General features: G+C 49.1%; 1 protein-coding gene across 1 annotated transcript in view; it reads left to right on the forward strand.

Annotated features, from left to right (window-relative positions):
• The window catches only part of ITGBL1 (integrin subunit beta like 1), a 595,662-nt gene that overhangs the window by 502,746 nt on the left and 68,877 nt on the right, over positions 1-24,039 (forward strand). The gene's annotated exons all lie outside the window — the stretch shown is intronic.

The raw sequence follows: 24,039 nt of genomic DNA on the forward strand, positions 1-24,039 counted from the left end.
ATATATATATATATATATATATACCGTATTTTTCGCTTTATAAGACGCACTTTTGTTCCCCCAAATTTTGGGGGAAAGTAGGGGGTGCGTCTTATAATCCGAATATACGGGGGGGGGGGGGGTGTATATATATATATATACACACACTACAGAGTCCAGGGGAGGTGCGGGCAGCTCTGGAGCTCTGCTGGGGGACTTATGAAAGCTGGGAGCAGAAGCCTTTGATCTCCTGCACCCGCTCATATAATATGCACAGCTGCTGTCCACCACCATGGTGCTGAAAGTGCACCGCGGCGATAGGCTGGGGCAGCAGTGTATATTATATCTGCCTGCCCCTTCTTTGATTGCACATGCCCCCTCCCCCGTGTTAGCTATGTCCCCTATGCTGCTGCAAACAGTAAAATAATAAACTTTTTACTCACCTCCTCCAGCGTGTCTGCCAGGCCTCCCTCCTGCTGCTGTGATAAGGCACAAGAGATTTCACTCTGCCGTGCCGATCACATGACCGGCCGAGAACCAGGAAATGCAGGAGGCTGGAGATCAACCCCGAGGAGGGGACACAGACAGGACAATGCTGGAGAAGGTAAGGAAAGTTTATTTTCCTAAAAGCAGCAGCATGGGGCGATATATAACACAGGGAGCTGTGTGCCAGCAATAGTGGGCCATGTGCCGCTACATGGGGCCGTGTGCCGCCACATGGGGCCATGTGCCAGCAATAGTGGGCCGTGTGCCGCCACATGGGGCCATGTGCCAGCAATAGTGGGCCGTGTGCAGCCACATGGGGCCGTGTGCCGCCACATGGGGCCGGGTGCCGCCACATGGGGCCATGTGCCAGCAATAGTGGGCTGTGTGCAGCCACATGGGGCCATGTGCCGCCACATGGGGCCATGTGCCAGCAATAGTGGGCTGTGTGCAGCCACATGGGGCCGTGTGCCACCACATGGGGCCATGTGCCGCCACATGGGGCCATGTGCCAGCAATAGTGGGCTGTGTGCAGCCACATGGGGCCGTGTGCAGCCACATGGGGCCGTGTGCCGCCACATGGGGCCGTGTGCCGCCACATGGGGCCGGGTGCCGCCACATGGGGCCATGTGCCAGCAATAGTGGGCTGTGTGCAGCCACATGGGGCCGTGTGCCGCCACATGGGGCCATGTGCCAGCAATAGTGGGCTGTGTGCAGCCACATGGGGCCGTGTGCAGCCACATGGGGCCATGTGCCAGCAATAGTGGGCCGTGTGCAGCCACATGAGGCCATGTGCCAGCAATAGTGGGCTGTGTGCAGCCACATGGGGCCGTGTGCAGCCACATGGGGCCATGTGCCAGCAATAGTGGGCCGTGTGCAGCCACATGAGGCCATGTGCCAGCAATAGTGGGCCATGTGCCGCCACATGGGGCCATGTGCCAGCAATAGTGGGCCGTGTGCAGCCACATGGGGCCGTGTGCAGCCACATGGGGCCGTGTGCAGCCACATGGGGCCGTGTGCAGCCACATGGGGCCGTGTGCCGCCACAGTGGGCCGTGTGCCGCCACAGTGGGCCGTGTGCCGCCACAGTGGGCCGTGTGCCGCCACAGTGGGCCGTGTGCCAGCCACAGTGGGCCGTGTGCCAGCCACAGTGGGCTGTGTGCCAGCCATAGAGGATGTGTGCCAGGCATAGGGGACATGTGGCATCACTGGGCCATATCCAGATTCAGAGGGCTAATTTTAGGATGGGGGGGGCTATGAGGGACATATACCCTATATGATTTGTCAGACGGACACTGGCATTATAAGACGGACCCCATTTATTAAAAAATTCTCTATTCCTTCACCAAATTTGGGGGTGCGTCTTATAATCAGGTGCGTCTTATAAAGCGAACAATACGGTATATATATATATTAAAATATATCCTATCTGCCCATATATATAATATATGGGCAGATAGGATATTGTGCTAATTAAAACCACCCCGTGGCTGATTGGCGGAGAGCACAGTCAGAATAAAAGGCTGTCTACATCCTCAATATACATGGCAAAATGATTAGCTACGCAGATTCATATCATGTCACTGCATTGTTACTGTTTTGCTCCCTAAAATCTATATGTTAATATTTATTATTCTGTAATGCCACCTTTGGCTTTCAACACTGCCTGATTCCTTCTGGTCTTGTTTTTAACCAGATTCAAGCATATCTCAACTGAAATCTGACACCAAGTCGCTTTTTCATGTTCCCAATGTTATTGCATACTGGTTGACTTAGTTTCGTATTTATATAGCTTTTTCTTCAACTCTACCCAAAAGTGTTCAATTGAGTTGAGGTCTGGGGACTGTGGGGGCCAATCCAGCACATCTACTTCATTGTCATTGAACCATTTGTTTGCCATTCTTAATGTATGCTTTGGGCCGTTGTCCTGCATAGTCCTTTTCATAATCATAGTACTCGAGTGTATGCAGTAGTAACCCATCTTGTAGAATATTCACATATAGCTCAGCATTGGGAACACCATCAATTCTGGTCAAGTATCCAATGCCTTTGACTGTGAAACAACCCCATATCATCAGGCTTCCTTTCTGAACTTGACAGTTCCTTCAATTTCTCAATCCATTAGCCCCTTTTATCCTTGTTTCTTTCATACCTATTTGCACCCATCAGAGCCTAGTCTATTGACTTACATCTCATCACTCCAAATCACCCGTTTCCAATCTTCTACTGTCCACTTTTCATACTTTTATGTAAACTCGAGCAGAAGCTTCTTATGACAATATTGAAGTGACAGCTTCTTCACCTTTTTGCTGGTCACTACTCTATGACCTATGTCATGTGCAACACAAGGTATTTGCAAGGACGTCTGTAATCTCATTACTACAAAGCATACGAGCCACTTGCACTTCTGTGTGTGTTGCTCCAGAACTATAAGACCTAGACCTTATGATGAGACGACTTGTTGATTCTGATAGTTTGCCCGGACGTCCACTTTTTGGCTTTCAAATGGATGGGTGGACTTCATTTCGTATTCTTCCAACTGTCATGGCACTCAGAGCCTGCAGTTTGGCAATATTCTTGAGCAAGAAACTGCTATCGATGAGCTGGATGACGCTGATTCTCTTTTTTTTGGGAATTCTTCATGACTGCTCCTTAATGCGAACCTCTGATCTTTTGCTTGGGATTCAACCTAATAACTCACTAAGCTATTATGGAATGTGAGAACAGGTTGTTATTTGTAGTGTACAGGAAGAAAAAGTTTTTTCCACCACCAGGAATAAAACACTAACAATGCAGTGACATGTCAGGAATCTGCATAACTAATCATATGATAAATAGTTTCAAGTCAAATTTTGTATGATATAGCCAATATGATTGTCTATAAAGTTAAGGCAGTCTCACATTTAAATCTGTAGTGTATTGTGAAATATGGAGCGTGAAAGTCAAACGTTCAAAAGATTCATACCCTTTTGCTCATCCGTATATGTTTGGTTCATTATCAAAACAACACTATATAATCAAAAGAACACCCTACTCACTGTGAAGCATGGTAGAGGCAGCATTATGTTTTGGGGCTGTTTTTCAACAGCTAAAACTAGGGAAGGAAATTCAAGAGGAGGAAATTTTAAACAGTTCTAAAACTGATTTTTGCATCAAAACCATTTAGGTCTGTGTTAAAAAGCTGAAGATGAAGGGAAATTTCTCATTTCAGCACCACCACAACACTAAGTATATGTGCAAATCAACAAAAGAATGGCTTCATCAGGAGAAGATCAATGATTTGGAATGGCCCAGTCAGAGCCCAGACCTGAGACTAATTGAAAATCTGGGGGATGTCCTGTAGAGGACAGTACACAGGAGGTTCACGGAAGTCTGGGCAAAGATTGCCAATACTAGATGTGCCATGCTAACTTCAATCCAAAACAATGAAGGCTGTCACAAATTCAAAGGGTACTTCAACAAACTATTATTTAAAGGGTGTGCATATTTATGCATCCACATAATTTTAGTTGGTTAATATTCTTTTTCCACCTGAAAAAAAATTCAGTTTATTTTTCAATGGATTTTGCACAGATTATGGGTGACATTAATTGTGAAAAAAAGTTCTGTAATAATTCTTCTTGGTATGTTTTTGTTGCATGATGAAAACCTATCATTTTATCAGGTGTGTAGAATTTTTATATCTACTCTGTTTTCAGGATAATCCTTTGGAGAAACTAGTATTTCTTTCTAACTCAGTGTTCTGAAATAAAAAAGCAAAAAGTGGAATTGATGCAATGCTTTTCTAGAATAGGTGGGGCATAGCAAAAGGACAATCTGCCATGCAAAAAGTGTTACTTTAATGCACGCCAGAATATTGAGGTATGTTGCTAATACAATCTATGTTAGTGGTGTAGATTTTATTTGCTGGTGCAAGTGTCTTGCCCCGGGGGCACCGTTAAACAGTTTTAAATCAAAAATAAAAATAAAAATAAAGTCCGACTACGCCACTCGCGGTTTGCGGCCAGGGAAAGTAGGGCCGCCGCTGTGGGTTCCCACTGGCGATGATGGATGGGGACAGCGTGGATGGTGAAGCCCTCCGCGAGCAGGGCTTATACCCAGGGGTAGGTGAAGGGTTAACAAAGAGGGCATTTTGATGGTTTTTATTTACTGCATTCACACCCTGGGGACGTACTGGATCCCAGGTGCGCCCGTGTCCCTGATGGCTGTGCCTGCCGACCTGGTGCCACTCTCCACCTTTGCACTCTGGTGTATGTGGGTCCTCCCTGGCGTGGAGCACTTGGAAGTCTTCCTGGTGCCTGGGTCCTGCCGCAGGCAGCTTGGACTATTTAAGGGAATATGTCCCGTTCCCCTCTCTGCTGCTGATGCATCGGACGTTAGTGGTGGCAGATGAGTCCTGAAAACTTACCCGCTTGGCAGAGTTAACAGATGGCTTGAAGGCCTGGTCTGTTCTGGGATCTGCAACCCATGCGTGCAAAGTACTGTGAGCCCTGGATGTCCACCTCACAGGATCCCTCTGTCCTTGGAGCTTGCTCTCTCGCTCTGCAGCTACTTTCCTCCTCTGAGTGGCTGTTCTTTCTACTCAGGTCTTTGCAGTGTCTTTACTACCACTCCTCTGACTTTCTTACTCCTCACTTTCCTTTTTGGTTCCTTCCACTTTCTCTCTGTGTCTCAAGAGTCTCTGGTCTGTTTTGACACCTTTCTTACTACTCCTCTCCTCACAACCATCCTCTTTCACTTCCTAAACTCAACTGACTGTCCCACTATCTACCCACACTCCCCAGGTCACTATCTCCTCCCCCCAGGTCTGGTCTCTTTCTCCCAGTTGGCGGCCTGTTATCTGACAGTGCCCAGCCCTGTCATCTGGCTAGGTGAGGCTCCCAGCCGAGTACAGCGAGTGTAAATGTCCTGGTGTGCTAGTGTGTGTGTAGTGGCTGGCACAGTTATGTTGGACTTGGGCTGCTACCATATTTTTGTGGCACCTGGTTACCGCAGGGCCGTCACACATGGAATGCTCAAAAGATGCGTCAGTTTTGCGAAATTCCCCATCCTATCTATGGCTGAGTAGTGAGTGTGACATTTAGGCTATGTGCCCACGGGGACAGTGTCCTGCAGATATTACCGCAGGACATTCCGCAGGTGCTCCCAGGAAACAGCACCACAACTTTTGTCTGTTTCCATGCTGCGGAATGTCCTCCGGATATGGTGCGGGCATTCTGCATTGAGGATACAGTACCATGGCGTTGGCACTACATCCTCAATGCAGAACAAGTGCTGCAGTGATCGGGGGAGTTCATACTTACCTCCATCATGCAGCACCTCGCTTTCCGGCAGCCGGGTCACTCTCTCAGCGTCTGCAGGAGAAGGTGGGCGGGCCTGAACTAGCTCCGGCTGTCACATGACCGGAGCTCATGCAGGCTCCGCCCACCTCTTCCTTCCTGTACCTGGATTCACCGCGCTCCTGTACACTGGACGGAGAAAGTGACTCCGGTGAGGCAGGTAAGTATATGGGACCCTGCGGAGAAATCCGCAACAATAATTGACATGCTGCAGATTTTTCCGCAAGAAAATCCGCACGATTTCCGCTGCAGAAAAATCTGCAGCGTGGGCACAGCATTTCCCAAATGCCATAGAAATGGCTGGGGAGTAGCCGTGCTTCAGATTTCTGGAAAATCCGCGGCTTTTCCGCGAGAAATCCGCGGCAAAATCCGCCCATTTTCCGCAGCGTGGGCATATAGCCTTATACTCCATTAATCAGAGACTGTGTTAATATACTGTAAATGTAAGATTGTAATCCATTCATTCTGAAATAGTTTATTTCATCATCAATTGTAGATCTTCCAGTTTTAAATGGGAAATTATTCTTCAGTACATCCACATGGGTCAGATATGCTGTAGATTTTACAAAGTCTCATCCTCATGTCGCAGAAACAAACCTGTATTGGAAAATGATCTGTTCTGTGGATTCAAAATCTACAGGAGTTAAATTGATGCTGTAAGTTTTCACTTCAGATTTCATCTTTTCACATGTAAAGGGTAAAATGTGCTATATATTCAGAGTATCCCTGCTACAAAATTTGCAAGAGGTGATGTAGTTTTTCCTGCTTTTGATTTTTGTTGCAGAAAATCTGTTTGGCAATATTAGACCCATGTGGCTGTACCATTAGAATTGCAGCTATTATGTAATGTGGGTAGAACAAATGACAGTCCATCACTGGCTCTGAAATCCATAAGGACTCTGAACTCTGGGGACTCGATTACTTTCATTACGGACTCCTCTATGTTATGATGTTGCAGTGTAAAAACCTTGCATACTTTTTATGCATAGACAAAAGATTGTTTTTAAAGAATAACTAAACCATAGCAATTTGTTACGCTGCGACATCGCTAGCCAATTGTAGCGATGCCGAGCGCAATAGTACCCTCCCCCGTCGCACATGCGATCTCTTGTGATAGCTGCCGTGGCGAACATTATCGCTACGGCAGCTTCACACGCACTTATCTGCCCTGCGACGTTGCTCTGGCCGGCGACCCGCCTCCTTCCTAAGGGGGCAGGTCGTGCGGCGTCACAGCGACATCACACGGCAGGCGTTCAATAGAAGCAGAGGGGCGGAGATGAGCGGGACGTAAACATCCCTCCCACCTGCTTCCTTCCTCATTGCAGGCAGGACGCCGGTAAGGAGATGTTCCTCGCTCCAGCGGCTTCACACACAGCGATGTGTGCTGCCGCAGGAACGAGGAACAACATCGTACCTGTCGCTGCAGCAAAAATATGGAAATGACCGACACTACACAGATCACCGATTTTTGACGCTTTTGCAATTGTTTATCAGTGTTTCTAGGCTTTACACGTTGCGACATCATTACCGGCGCCAGATGTGCGTCACTTTCGATTTGACCCTGACGAGATCGCAGTAGCGATGTCGCAACGTGCAAAGTACCCCTAAGAATAGGACTTAGATCTATATCCGCTAGAATCTGTCACCAGAGCTTATTTTAAATGAAAGGGTAAGTAACCAGTTTGAGACATATAATGACTGTTAATCTACTTTCTTGATCTCACTGCAGAGCTGGGCCTGATTAGTGATTACTACTAACACAATGTTACAGGACTGCCCACTGATAGGGGATAGTAAGCTACCTAGCAGTCAGGGCCCACTGTGCAAAATAATCTGCTGCTGGCGAGAGCAAAGGATAGGGGTACCATACCACCTCAGCGGTACTGTCACTGTTGCTTCACAGTGGCACTAGAACCTAAAGCGGTGCTCACTGTTAAGTCACAGCGAAACCGGTTTAGGGCAACCTTAAGGAGAAATGCTAACAGAGAGATAAGGATGGACCTGTAGCTCCTGCTCAATTACAGGGACTACAAAACGTAAGCGGATGGGTACCCCAACCGTGATCCACAGACTAACACCTCTGTTACCTCACAGAAATGTGTAGAATAAGATTGTAGTTAGTGTATTAATGCAAATAATATGGTAGGTGGACATGTAGTGCCTGCCCAATTACAGGAACTACAAGACATAAGCGGATGGTTGCCCCAACCGCAGTCCACTAACCAACACCAGTGTTACTTCGCACTGATAAGGTAGTTAATAATGTCACAGGAGTATAGATGTAAAAACCCTGTGAATGCAGATGGGGAAACCGTTACAGGTCACGGAGATCCCTTATTGCTAGCCTCTATACAGTTCTTAGAGATAGCAGCGAATAGGGAGTATGGAGGTGCAGACAGTACTATCCGTATTGTCTAGGCTCAGTGAAGCCCATGTCTGAACTCCTTATGCTAACCACACCTAAGGAGTCAGTGAGCTCTCTATGCTAGCCGCACAGACAAATCAGAGACACTGAGGGCGGTGCGTGCGATGTCCCTGCCTAATCCGGCTCCACTAAGGTGGATGCAGGCGAGCACTCATGTAAACTAGTAGATGCTGAGACCCTGCCTAACCCATTCCACTAAGGTGCCAGGAAACGGGTAATGGTGTTATGCTAGTGAGTACAGAGTCACTGCCTAACCTGATCCACTAAAGTACATGGATGCGTGTAATATTGGAAATCACACATGAGGCGTCTACCCCATGCATGCACCAAGAACGTCTGCGCACCGAAAAGCGTGCTGCAGGGTCCTATATAGACAAATCACCTCCCACAAGATGGAGGCGCTCCAGGCTCAATCCACCAATTACCAGCGAGTTCGTCATGAATGACGTCAGCTGCAACCAATCAGCAGCCAACATGTCATGGTCATGTGATCCCGTGTCATCGATGACATCACCCACGGCCAATCAGGAAGCGACACGTCATAGTCATGTGATTTCAGATCACGACCAATCGACGATTGCCACATGGCGAGCATGCTCAGAAGGAGCAAAAGAGGACTTAAAGCAAAACCCACTTGCAAGCTTTCACATGTGCAGAAGCCCCATTTCAGGACTTAGCCTCACTTGCAAGGGTTTCACAGACGACCAGAACGTCGCTGCAAGGAAGCAAAGAGGGAGGAATATGAACACGAGGCAGCCAACCCACGACCCGTAACACACAATACAGCAGAGCTGAGCTTTGTCTTATTACAAACATATCTGCAGCTGCAGTTCCCTTCTCATAGCGCTGTCAACTGTACTAACCCTCCACTCTCACTGAATGCTACGGTAGGATATGGATGCTGAAAAAGTGTTGTTTGTAATCACACACAGCTGTCAGCAGAGCTGACAGCTCTATGAGATGTGAGCTGCAGCTGCAGATGTGTTTGTAATGAGAGAAAACTCAGCTCTGTTGTACTGTGTTAGGCCTCTCTCACATGTCCGTGAAAAACCACGCATGTTTTTCACAGATGTGTCAGGTGCGTTTTGCCCTGCGTCACACCTTGTTTATGGGCTACATGTTTTCTCCGTGTGCTATCTGTGATAACACACGGACAATGGAACTTTCTGTTCACCTGTCCCTGGCGTCGCTGTCCGTGGTGCTGATCTTCGGTCTCCGGTCCTGCCGACTCCCCGCTACTGCTACTTCCGGCCGCAGTGAAGTGACTATTCAATGAGCATAATGAGCGGCAGTCGGCAGCAAGTGACATTAGCAGCAGAGACTGCAGGGCTGAAGAAGTAATGTTTTGTTTTTTTTCACACAGACACATGTTTTGTCTCCGGTGCGTGTCACATGGAACGCTTCTGTGTGGTCCGTGTGCATTACATGTGACATGTTTGCGTTCCGTGTGACACCCGTGATGCCGTAGAGAAAACGGACATGTCGGCGTGTGGAGCACACGGACACATGTAAGTACGGAACGGACACACGATCCGTGCCAAAATACGTACGTGTGTCCAAAACCATAGGAATCCATAGGTCTACATGTGTACGTGTCTCTGGTATGTGAGAAAACTGCCAAACACGTACCGGAGGCATGTACGTGTGAAAGAGGCCTTAGCTATATTTTCGCACAGCTCTGCAGTGAGATAAGGAGAGCAGACTGTCAGTCATTACATGACTCACACTGGTAATGTTAAAATTGGCTCTGGAGGCAGACTCTCATTGAGATCAATGTCCTGCTCATAGATCTTAACAGATCATTTACCTGTTAAGAAAAATATTGATGCAAGAAATAAGACGCCAGATTGCCTTTTATGACCTTCATGGTCCTATACATGGATTAAATTGGTTCACCCTTATTACAGATTCCCTTTAAATTTCCTTCAGATTGGTAGGGTTTCAGGTCTTGAGTGCCCCTGTGATCACTCCAAGAATGCTCAGAAGTGCACATATCAGGAGGCAGAATTGCACAGCTCCTGTCTGAGTGAGTAGAAATAGCAGAGTATGGATTCAAAAGAAAGTCTATAGTCAAAAGACTAGTTACTCTTTAACAAACAGACCTAGCTCATTCAAAAGTTACTAATAAACGTATTGTAAAACAGTTAGGGGTACTTTGCACGCTGCGACATCGCAAGCCGATACTGTGATGTCGAGCGCGATAGTCCCCGCCCCAGCAGCGATATCTTGTGATTGCTGGCGTAGTGAACATTATCGCTACGCCAGCTTCACATGCACTCACCTGTCCTGCGACGTCGCTCTGGCCGGCGATCCGCCTCCTTCCTAAGGGGGCGGGTCGTGCGGCGTCACACAGCAGGCGGCCAATAGCAGCGGAGGGGCAGGGATGAGCAGGATGTAAACATCCTGCCCACCTCCGTCCTTCCGCATTGCAGCCGGGACGCAGGTAGGAGATGTTCCTCGCTCCTGTGGCTTCACACACAGCGATGTGTTACACCTTGTGGCTCTCCGGTTGCAAGGAATGAGGTAGTCTCCCATGAACCCTTCTGTTCAGCAGCGCCAAAGGTCTAGGAAACTGCGCAGTCTGCAGGAGATGCCTGCTCACAGACACAGCAGAAGGGTGACACCTAGTGGTTCTCCCTTTGCAAGGAATAAAGCTGTCTCCCATTCCTTGCCTGCCACGTGCCCTCCTGCTCAGCATCACAGAGGGTCTGAGAGGTTGTGCAGTGTGCAAAGGATGGATGCTCAGGGAAGCAGCAGGACTTCCCTTATCTCTGCACATTGTGAAACCGAGGATCCCGCCTTTATGACCCAGAGGCAGGAAGATGAGCATGTGCCCCATGTGACGTCTTCTGATTCGCTCACTGATATCACACGGTCCGATGACGAGGCTGGTGATGTGCTGAATCCTGACTGGATGGGCCAGGACGTCACGAATCCTGATTGCGTCACGTCCATCTCGCGCCCGCCCTTGGGTGGAGCTACGCCTCCTTAAAAGCTCCCCCGGGCCTTCATGGCGGCGTGCGGCCGTCCTTCTATCTTTGGATGTCTGGCAGCGTGCTGCCACGCCACTGTACAGACGTCATTGTCTTTTGTGGGCTTTGCCCTTGCTGCTTAGGCAGCACCTGGTTTGCAGGTCTTGCCCCTGCCTTGCTGCTCTGGCAGTATTCTGTTTAGCAGGCTGTGTTCCTGTCCCAGGTGAGCTCCTAGAGTCTCTGTCGGACTCACCTATTACTGAAGCACACGTGCGTGGGCACCTCTGTGCTACCTTCGTGCCATATTCCTGTGACTCCCGCTGGCACACATGCGTAGGCACCTCTGTGCGTCCCCGTGCAACAAGTACACCGAACGAGGAGCCCCGAGCTATACAACGCTCACGGGTTAGGGCGGACCGGTGTACATAGATCGTCTGTGACATTCCAGACGATCACTAGTAGCAACCCGCTCACTCTTTCCTGACCATAGCAGCGGTCCCTTACACCGCACAGTGGACCTTGACCGGCGGAAGCTGTCCATTTCCCATCTTGGCACGCTTCCCCGGGTCCCCCTCGTAACAGCGATGTGTGCTGCCGCAGGAACGAGGAACTACATCGTACTTGTCGCTGCACCGGCATTATGGAAATGTCGAACCCTACACCGATGATACGATAATGACGCTTTTGCGCTCGTTATTCATATCAAAAAGGATTTGCACACTACGATATCGACTGCGACGCCGGATGTGCGTCACTTTCGATTTGACCCCACCGATATCGCACCTGCGATGTCGTAGTGTGCAAATCCCGCCTTAGAATACTTTAACCTCTCTTCACCATATAATCAAGTGAAGTCAGCCGCTAAAAATAAAATTGTGAAAATATGTTAAGAAAACTTTACCAAATATTAAGCTCTGCCTGAAACAGAACATCATCAAAAGCAGTGATTACATGTAAACTAATTAGAGATGAGCAAATTGATTCAATGTGAATTGAATTTGAGTGAAATTTTTAGGAATTCGATGAACACTGGAAACTTGAACAAATTATATTCACTTTGAGCAAATCTCCTAACACATCTAGCAGGAGAATGAAAGTAATTTAATATATAAAGCTGAGTGTATGTGTGTGTGTGTGTGTGTGTGTGTATGTCCGCTAAAGGAATCCGCACCATCACATTTACAATCACAAAATTTTGCACAGACACCCCATGTGACTCAGGGAACATCATAGATTATGTTTTCACTGGAAAATTTAACCCCTTGCTTTAGTTACTCTCCGAAAAACCTGCCTACATTAAAGTGAATGGAGCTGCGTACTACAGGCTATTAATTGGTTGATTGGATGCTGTAGGAACAAAGGACATTTTTAGTATAAGAAGCTTATGTGTGAGGTAATATGATGTCGGTGGAGAGACAGACGAAGACAGACACAGACTGAGAGACAGACAGACAGGCACAGACAGAAAAAGAGGCACACAGGGAAAGAGACAGAGACAGACAGAGACAGATAGGAAAAAAAAGCCAGACAGACAGAAAGAGACAGACAGAAAGACACACGGGGAAAGAGACAGACAGAGGCAAACAGGGAAGGAGACAGAGGCAGACAGGGAAAGAGACAGACAGAAAGTGACAGACAAAGTCAGACAGGAGAAAAAAGGCAAACAGACAGGGAAAGAGACAGAAGCAGACAAGGAAAAACACGGAGGCAGACAAGGAAAGAGACAGACAGGGAAAGAAACAGTCAGCAAAAGAGAGGCAGGGAAAGAGACAGACAGGGAAAGAGACAGAGACAAGCAGACAAGGAAAGAGACAGACAGGGAAATAGACAGAGACAGACAGATAAAGAGACAAACAGACACTGAGACAGAGAAATAGACAGAGAGATAGAGAAATAGACAGACAGGGAAAGATACAGACACACAGAGACAGACACACAGTGATAGAGAGAGACAGACAGAGACAGACAGACAGAGAGACCTCGACAGAGACCGTTAGACACTGATAGAGACAGACAGACAGATAAAGACACAGACAGACACACAGACAGACAGACAGAGACAAACAGACAGAGACAGATAGAAGCAGACAGAGGAAGAGACAGACAGACTGACAGGCTAAGAGATAGACAGAGAGAGAGAGACAGACAGACAGAGAGAGACAGAAGCAGACAGGGAAAGAGATAGACAGACAGAGACAGACAGATGCAGACAGAGATAGAGACAGACAGAGAGATAGAGAGACAGACAGAGAGATAGAGAGACAGACAGAGACTGGGAGACAGACAGAGAAACTGTTACTATCCCGGGCAACGCCCGGGTACTACAGCTAGTATTAAATAAAACTTAACTTTTCATAACGACAAATAAAATATACATTCAAATGCAAGGTGATAAAGTGTCCTTAAAAATAATCACCTATGTCATATCCCTCTATTGCAACCCAACACAAGTTAAGGATGTTGTGATATACATATCAAAAGATATTGTGGGGAAGATTTTCAATCCACTCTAATTAAGCTTACCCCAGTGATCAAACATCGATTGTATACAAAGATAATAAATTTCAACATCGATTGTAAACAAAGTTAGTAAAATTCAACATACAGTATGTCCTGACAATCTATAGCCTGGGAATTTATACATTTATTGAACAGTGGTTACAACAAATGTAACTGGAATATCAATAAATATAATGGCTGATAATCACAGTGGGGATGAATATACAGTACAGACCAATAGTTTGGACACATCTTCTCATTCAAAGAGTTTTATTTATTTGCATGGCTCTGAAAATTGTAGATTCACATTGACGGGATCAAAACTATGAATTAACACATGTGGAATGAAATGCTTACCAAAAAAATGTCAAACAACTGAAAATGTGCCTTATATTCAAGGTTCTTCAAAGTAGCCACCTTTTGCTTTGATCACTGCTTTGCACACTTTTAGCATTCTCTTGATGAGCTTCAAGAGGTAGTCACCGGAAATGGTCTTCCAACAGTCTTGAAGGAGTTCCCAGAGATGCTTAGCACTTGTTGGCCCTTTTGCCTTCACTATGCGGTCCAGCTCACCCCAAACCATTTCGATTGGGTTCAGGCCTGGTGACTGTGGAAGCCAGGTCACCTGGCGTAGCACCCCATCACTCTCCTTCTTAGTCAAATAGCCCTTACACAGCCTGGAGGTGTGGTTGGGGTCATTGTCCTGTTGAAAAATAAATGATGGTCCAACTAAACGCAAACCGGATGGAATAGCATGCTGCTGCAAGATGCTGTAGTAGTCATGCTGGTTCAGTATGCCTTCAATTTTGAATAAATCCCCAACAGTGTCACCAGCAAAGCACTCCCACACCATCACACCTCCTCCTCCATGCTTCACGGTGGGAACCATGGGGAGATAAGGTATGCACACCAGTGACTATGTAAGGGGAATACATGAAATAGCAGAAACTGCTGTGTGAATACTGACTTGAAAAATCCAATAGCTATATGTAAGAGTGAAAATGTGAAAAATGGAATCTGCATTACTGCCATGAACATATGAATCAAGAGAAATTTAGCTACGGTGGGAACCAGGCATGTAGAGTCCATCCGTTCACCTTTTCTGCGTCGCACAAAGACACGGTGGTTGGATCCAAAGATCTCAAATTTGGACTCATCAGACCAAAGCACAGATTTCCACTGGTCTAATGTCCATTCCTTGTGTTCTTTAGCCCAAACAAGTCTCTTCTGCTTGTTGTCTGTCCTTAGCAGTGGTTTCCTAGCAGCTATTTTACCATGAAGGCCTGCTGAACAGAGTCTCCTCTTAACAGTTGTTCTAGATATGTGTCTGCTGCTAGAACTCTGTGTGGCATTGACCTGGTCTCTAATCTGAGCTGCTGTTAACCTGCGATTCCTGAGGCTGGTGTCTTGGATAAACTTATCCTCTGTGGCAAAGGTGACTCTTGGTCTTCCTTTCCTGGGAATGTCCTCATGTGAGCCACTTTCTTTGTAGCGTTTGATGGTTGTTGCCCCTACACTTGGGGACACTTTCAAAGTTTTCCCAATTTTTCCGATTGACTGACCTTCATTTCTTAAAGTAATGATGGCCACTTGTTTTTCTTTACTTAGAATTTCTATTATGGCAAGAAAAAAGCAGCTAACAGTCTATTCAGTAGGACTATCAGCTGTGTATCCACCAGACTTCTGCACAACACAACTGATGGTCCAAACCCCATTTATAAGGCAAGAAATCCCACTTATTAAACCTGACAGGGCACACCTGTGAAGGGAAAAGCATTTCCGGTGACTACATCCTGAAGCTCATCAAGAGAATGCCAAGAGTGTGCAAAGCAGTAATAAAAGCAAAAGGTAGCTACTTTGAAGAACCTAGAATATAAGACATATTTTCAGTTGTTTCGCACTTGTTTGCTAAGTATTTCATTCCACATGTGTTAATTCATAGTTTTGATGCCTTCAATGTGAATCTACAATTTTCATGAGTCATGAAAATAAAGAAAACTCTTTGAATGAGAAGGTGTGTCCAAACTTTTGGTCTGTACTGTACATAAAATCACAAAGGTGACATTATTAATAAAATTTAGAACAGTCTCACACATTTAGAAGGTTCAGAAGTGGCGGAATCAAAGGAAGGATGACAATACCAAAATCAATCCATCTTTATATTACTGTAAGTGCTCGCCCTGCAGTGGCTAGCAAACTGACCGTATGGCCACAAAAGACTCCTGCCCTTACAAGGGCAATTCACAACTGACTCTATAGTGACTATGGTCCTATTAATTCCTTTAAGCCTCCCAATGCGTTTCCTCCAATATGATTCATCAGGGGATCAACCCAAGGGATCAACCACAGTAAGGTTGAAAAAGAGTGACACAAGGTCCAACTAGATCAATTAAAATTTTATTTTATTGCAATTCAAAATATATTTAAATATATACAGCAATAAAGTGCTTCATGGATGGTAATAAATAAATAAAACACTAGGCTTGGGACGTGGATGTGGCACCAGGACTTCATATATACCCAGGTACAGGATACATGCTCCCCTTTTATGGTGACTGCAATCTATGTTGCTTACTTCCACTTGGCTGATATTATTTGCTCCAATCACCTTGCATTATTCATACTATTGCATTACATATTTTCATCACATTTGTATATACTTACTTTGTGAAGGATATAATTTATGATCATATGGTATGAAGTTGTTATTATCTACCTGGCTTTATTATAACAATATCTATATTCATAGGCTGTCCTATTACAGTCCTACCCCTTGTCCAATTGTCCCTAGTGTTTTATTTATGACCACTGAGGAAGGATTCTCCGGTCGTGATGGTTAGAATACCCAACTTAACCTAAAATAACACACCGACTGCATGTGACTTGGTTAAACAAATTGGCCACAGCAGCCTTTATTACCTATTATTAACATACTAACATAAGGGGGCGCCGTCCAACGGGCGACCCCAAACACACAATAGGTAACACATAATAAACAAAACATGAAAACCTTATGTAGGCCAGATCCAGAAACCAATTCCTACGCCAATATCCCTGGCCGCAACACTCCGACCCAGAGATGAGGTATTAATCACCCCACGGATTAATACCCCCCAAACTTTGCAGAACCCCGTGCCTGCAATTTACCGGAACCCGGAGACACCATACCCAGACAGTGCCTCTCCGTCCAGCTACCAATCCCTTACAACCGCTTCTGGACCAGACCTACCCCCGCTGCTGCGACAAACATACATCCCTTTCAACATTCGTTTTTTTTTTTTGTTTTTTTTTTGTTTTTTTTTTATTAATATTACTTTTCCCCTTTTTTTTTTTTTTTTTTTTTGAACATAGCTAAAAACAAAACGCCTTCACAAACCACAAAGGGAGGGTGGGCGGGAATCTGTCGCCGTCCGGAGTCAAAAGGGGAGGTAAGACCCCTCCCCATTACTTATATACTTCCCCCCCTCCCCTATAGGGACCCTTTTCCACCAATCCCCTTATATCCTCCCATAATGCCCTATTTCAACTTTATTAACCCCCTCACTCCCTTCCTTCCCTCTGGTCATGTCGCCCCTCCCCCCTATGGGGTCCATGGCTTTCTTGACCACTGAGGAAGGATTCTCCGGTCGTGATGGTTAGAATACCCAACTTAACCTAAAATAACACACCGACTGCATGTGACTTGGTTAAACAAATTGGCCACAGCAGCCTTTATTACCTATTATTAACATACTAACATAAGGGGGCGCCGTCCAACGGGCGACCCCAAACACACAATAATAGGTAACACATAATAAACAAAACATGAAAACCTTATGTAGGCCCGATCCAGAAACCAATTCCTACGCCAATATCCCTGGCCGCAACACTCCGACCCAGAGATGAGGTATTAATCACCCCACGGATTAATACCCCCCAAACTTTGCAGAACCCCGTGCCTGCAATTTACCGGAACTCGGAGACACCATACCCAGACAGTGCTTATCCGTCCAGCTACCAATCCCTTACAACCGCTTCTGGACCAGACCTACCCCCGCCACAGGACAGGACACGTGACACCTTACGTGGCCTGGACCCGCCACACACCCAAGGCTTGCTCCACGCCATCATGCAAACCCAGGGCCCATAAATCGGAACCAATATCATTAAGGTGAACCCCATCACTCCTCCTAAACTGCCACTTCGGCGACTCCAGGTCCACGTGCCTCACCACAACACCGCCATTTTTCCGCACAAAACGCGCAACCACCCTGTTCACTTGAGCCCGGGCGCGGTTAAGCTTTTTTCACCGACCGGGCCCCCCTCCACCATAATCTGGCCACAATATCCGACCACACCACTATCAAGCCCGGATACCGTGTCCATAAACGCAAGAGGTCCATCTTAATGTCCCCGATCAGATCGCGGGATGCCCGCGAACCCAGGTCATTCCCCCCCACGTGCAAAACTAACACGTTCGGAGGTCTGACCATCCTGCAATAATATTCGAACTCCGGCACGACCCTGCTCCATTCCATGCCACGCACTCCAATCCACTTGACCGACGCCAGCGATCCGTCCACACCCAACTGCCGACCATTTTGGACGAGCGTCAGCCCAACGGGCCCCCCCAGAAAAACGACAGAGTGCCCCAAAATCCAGATCAGACACACTCCCATGATAAAAGAAACAACTTTAACAAACAACAGCACCATTCCAAATTGCCCAAGGAACAACAACCCCAACAGCAACACAAACAAAAAACTCCAACCGAAACCTCAATGAGATAACAACTGTGGGCGCACATAACCCCGAAAACGATAGGACTCCCACCGACCAATCCGTCTCACCACGTAATCTCCAAGGCCCCAACGAGAAGCCTCCGTCGCTGCCCTGATCCTAAAGGAATGAGACCCGTAATCCTCTGGGCGCTCCCCCGCCCAGCGCAGACAACTCCTCAGCACTGCTACAAACTGGTAACGAGACAACCAAGCCCAGTCTTCGTGACACAACAGCGGGCCCGGAAGACCGCCCCGCAATCCACAAAACATACTCACCACCTGCCCCGGGCACAACTCATCCCCTCGCACCGCATACAACACTACCAACATGCCTCGACCCATCTGTTCCATTTTGGACCGCCGGAGCCGACACTCCACTCTCTGTCCCACTACCGACACACCCTCGGATAGCAATAACCGCCCCCATTAACCCTAGACGGGCTCACCAACTCCCCAATCCAAAAACCCCGGAAAAGCTAACACAAGAGCGGTTTCAAACAGCACCGTCTCATATGCTGAGACACAAAGAACCCGCAAACCATCCACCAATCGCCGTAACAAGTCCAACGAAATGGGACGCCTAGTGTCCCGCACCTTTACCCCTTTCTGAAAAACCCTTCAAGGCCTGCCGCATGCGGAAATCCCGCGAAACGTCTTGCTCACCCCTAACCTTTAACCAGAAGGCCACTGCGCCACAGCCGATGCTGACCTCCCAGCCTTAAAATCCTCACTCACTAATGCCAAGAGCGCCAATAAATAATCCACTCGCCCGTTGCCAAACATCGCTCCCAGCACTGCCTGCCACTCAACCCACACTTTTGCATAACGGCACCAAGTCACCTCGGTTACAAAATTTCTAATCAAGCCCACAATCACTGCCTCACCAGGCTCCCCAAGTCCTCTGGACACACCGCTCCGATCTCGTCCGCCCCCGGCCTTAAGTCCCGAAACCTGTGGAACTGAAAACGAGATAAAGCGTCAGCCACCCCGTTATCCACCCCCGGCACATGTTTTGCAACCACATGAATATTCCACAGTAAACACTTGAGCACCAAATGCCGCAGATATGCCACTACCAGTTCAAACTTCGCTGACAAGCTGTTTATTGCATGCACAACCGCCTGATTATCGCAATGAAAGCACACTTTACGTCCCGAAAATTGCGACCCCCACAACACCACCGCCCCCACGATTGGAAACAACTCCCGCAGGGCCAGATTTTTTACCAGGCCACTCTGCCGCCATTCCTCAGGCCACCTCCCAACGCACCAATGTCCCTGAAAAATAGCGCCGAAACCCGCCGACCCGGCCGCATCCGTATACAGCTCCAGCGCACCCTTAGGCACCGCCTTCTCCAACCACAAAGCTCGACCGGTAAAACGCCTCAAGAAGACATCCCAAACGAAGAAATCTTCCTTGATCTCCCGCGTGACCCGCACAAAATGCCCCTAGGACTGCACTCCTGCCGTAGCCGTCGCCAACCTCCTGGCGAAAACACGTCCCATTGCAAATCCTGCATGCAAAATGCAGCTTCCCGAGCCAAGACTGTACCACCTTAAGCCGCACTTTTTTTTTTTTTTTTTGCTGCCAGCATCGCCGCAACTGCGCTCCGCAAATCCACAATCTTGTCCTCCGGCAACCTACATTCCATAGCCAGAGAGTCAATTGCAATCCCCAGGAACCGCATAACCGGCGCCGGCCCCTCCGTTTTTTCTTGCGCCAAAGGGATCCCAAAACGATCCGCCGTTCTCTGCAAGGCGAACAACAAACCAGCGCACACCATGGAACCCGCCGGACCAACGCACAGAAAATCATCCAAATAGTGGATAATGGAGGACAAGCCGGACACGTCCTGCACCACCCACTCAACAAAGGAGCTAAACACCTCCAAATACGAACAAGAAATTGAACAGCCCATAGGCAAACAACGATCAACATAAAACTTTCCACCCCACCAGCACAACCCAGAAGGTGCTGACTCTCCGGATGCACCGGCAATAAACGAAACGCCGCTTCTACATCCGCCTTTGCAATCAATGCACCGCGTCCCGCCGCCCGTACCAAATCCAGCGCTTCGTCAAATGAGGCGTAGTACACCGCCGACAACTCCGGCGCGATGCCATCATTCACCGAAGACCCCTCCGGAAATGAAAGATGATGAATGAGCCGAAATTTGTTCGGCTCCTACTTTGGCACCACCCCCAGCGGGGACACCACCAGATTACTGCACGGCGGGCTCTCAAATGGGCCCCCCATCCTGCCCAGCTCAGCCTATTTACCCAACATCTCACCCACAACCATAGGGTGGCCCGTGCCGACCGTAAGTTACGACAAACCAGAGGCAATGCCTCAACCGCCGACGGAATCTGAAAACCATACAAAACCAAACCACAAAAGCGACGCCGCTGCCCCGTCCGGATACCTACTTAAAACGGCGCCATCGCCCCTATTTTCACCGGCGTCCTCCCTTTTACCAGACCCGTCCCTGGCCTTGCCTCTCCCTTTCTTAAAAACATTTGGACAAACTATGTCCCCCCCCCCCGCAGCCGGAGCACTCATGATGTAACCTACCCGCTGCACCAAATTTCTACTGGCCTTCGTTAAATTGCCAGCACAATCCCTTTTTCTGCATACCCGAGGGCCCGGCTCCCGTTCCCCCGGCGCCCCCACGAAAGGGCTGGCTCGGGGCCGCCATTAAACGCATCCATAACGAAATGTCCTTATGGTCCCACCGCAAGCCGGGCCGCAACGCCTTCCGCTGCCTAAACTGCTCAGCATACCGCAGCCATGCCAAGCCCCCATACGTGCGATACGCCTCCCCGATTGCATCCGTATAGCCAAACAGAGCCGAGCAATGCTCCGGCTCCTTTTCCCCTATCACGCTGGCCAAAATACGAACGCCTGCAACCAATTGGAAAAGGAACGAGGAATGAGCCTATAACGGCGTTTTTCTTCCTCCTCCTTTTCCTTCTTGGAATCGCTTGGCTTCACCTTGTCTAGGTTAAATTTCTCCAGGGGTAGTAGGGAAAATATCTCCACCTACTCTCCTTTCCAAATTTTTTTTTTTTTTTTTTTGAGGTGCGCCCCTAGCGGTCCCTCAAAGCACACCTACACCTCGCTCTTTGCCCTATCATCCAGCCGCACCACCTCATCCTCCTTTTCCTTCACCTGTTTTGTCGCCCACGGACTCCACTACTCCGCTAACTGCACCCGCCCCCACCGGCGCCTTCTCGCCGTTGGCCGCTGCTGCGCCATCCGCCGCTGACCCCGTCCAGGCCGCCGCCACCAGCGCTCGCGCTAAACCCTGCAAAAACCCCCAGCAACTGACTGAGTAAAGCTGACCCCTCTGGCGCTGCCGTACCCGCAGCCACCTCCCCAACACCAGCACCCCGCGCCGCAAGCAATGCCGAATCCACGGCTAGCTCACCCGACCGTGACGCAGAGATAGAAATCGAAACTGTGACGTCCTCTGCCATCTGCTCCTCTGGTTCGTCCCCCCGACCTGAGGGCTCGTTCTTCTTCCTTGCTGTAGTCGCCCTCCACCGTCCCAGCCCCAGAGGATGCAGCCGATGCGCCCCCTCCACCACAGCCGCCCTCCTGGGCCGCCGCGTGGGCACTGTGTGGCGACAGCCCACAAGACCGTCCTGTCCCCTGGGCCGCCGCCAACCGCATCCTCTTCCTGGAGGAGCCTCTCCCCGGGCTTGGGGGGCTCCCCACCATCGTTTCCTGCCCTCCGGGGCCTCCGACCGGGACCTCCCGCTGGGTCCTCCCCCGCCCGAGGGAGACCGCGGCCGCCGGACGCAGTGCTGCTGACCTGAGGGACCTGGCAGTCGCAGCAGGGCTCCCGCCGTCCCTCCTTCTCTCCGCAGCCTCTCAGGTATCCTGGTGGTGCCTGCCCACCCGGTCCCCCCGCTGGCTGGCTGCCTGCGCCCGCCCCCCCCCCCACTGTCCTCGGGGGGGGGTACAGCTGGCCTCCATCATCCGCTGAGCCCGCACCTATATAGGAGCAGCCGCCGGGACGTGCTCGGCATCCACAGCAGGCCCCAGGCCGGACACGCCCCCTCTCCGTGCCTCCGATCCACGCTGGGCACGGCCCGGATCCCGGGCTGCCGCTGGCCTGCCAAATCTAGCCCGAGGCCTGGGACCGGAAGTAGGCCCCAGGCCGGGCCCGCCTCCATCCAAGCCACCGCTGGCCTCAGTCCATCGCCGGGCTCGCTCCCGGCCGGGAGACGCCGCTGGGCTCTGCACTCCAGCCCGAGGCCTGACATCGGAAGAAGGCCCCGGGCTGGCCACGCCCCTTTCTCGGCCGCCGCGGCCTCGCCGGAGATTCCTCCCGGCGGCCGGGGCAGACGCTGGAAGCTGCTGCCGCCCGCCCCGCCGCGGAGGGTCCCGAGGGGGGCTCTCGCTGGGCCTCCTCGCCCCCCCCCCCCCTGCGCCCGGAGAATACCTGAACGGGGGCCTGGAACGCCGCCCGCGGCTAGAGGGGGAGCGAGGGGCTGGTGCCGACGGGGAAACCCAGGCAGCCCTGACGTGGGACTGCACTGCCTGGGCCCCGTGCACCGCCATCGCCGCTCGTATCATCTGATCCCACTTCTGAGGGTCCGCCACGTCCACGCTGCCGACGTCCTGGTCCTGGGAATCTGTCGCCGTCCGGAGTCAAAAGGGGAGGTAAGACCCCTCCCCATTACTTATATACTTCCCCCCCCTCCCCTATAGGGACCCTTTTCCACCAATCCCCTTATATCCTCCCATAATGCCCTATTTCAACTTTATTAACCCCCTCACTCCCTTCCTTCCCTCTGGTCATGTCGCCCCTCCCCCCTATGGGGTCCATGGCTTTCTTTACCATCCTTGAAGCACCTTATTGCTGTATCTATTGTAATATATTTTGAGTTGCAATAAAATTAAAATTTAATTGATCTAGTCGGACCTTGTGTCACTCTTTCTCAACCTTACTGTGGTTGATCCCTTGAGTTATAAATCTTAACCTCCTAGTGCGGTCTGGGATTAATGTGACCATTTTGGACTTGTTGTTGTTTTTATTTAGGATTCATGTTTGATTATGTAAAATGAGAAATGGACACGGATCCAATGAAATGAAATTGGACTGGATACATGATTGTCCATGTGCATGCAGTTAAGATGCAGGATTTATTTATTACCACATGGCATATTGTTTGGGGTGTGGTTGCATGATTTGTGAAAAAATAGCTATGAATAACAGCCCCATTTGATGGACAGGGCTCTAGCTTAAGGGATGAAGTAACCTGGGTCTAGGCACGGGCCCAGATACCCTATGGACTTTTTGAGTCTTTGAAGCAATTCCCCTGATGAATCCTAGTGGATGAAATGCCTTGAGAGAGACATAGAGATTAATAGGGCTACAGTCCCCATAGAGTCAGTTGTGGACTGCCCTTTAAAGGCGGGAGTCTTTTGGGGCTATAGGGTGCGTTTGGTAGTCACTGCAGGGTTAGCACTTACTGCAGTGTAAAGACAGATGGATTATGGTATTGTCATCCTTCCTTTGACTCTGCCATTTCTGAACCTTTTGAATGCATGAGATTGTTCTAATCTTTATTAATA

This window comes from Anomaloglossus baeobatrachus, chromosome 2, assembly GCF_048569485.1.
Source record: "Anomaloglossus baeobatrachus isolate aAnoBae1 chromosome 2, aAnoBae1.hap1, whole genome shotgun sequence".
Classification (NCBI taxonomy): Eukaryota; Metazoa; Chordata; class Amphibia; order Anura; family Aromobatidae; genus Anomaloglossus; species Anomaloglossus baeobatrachus.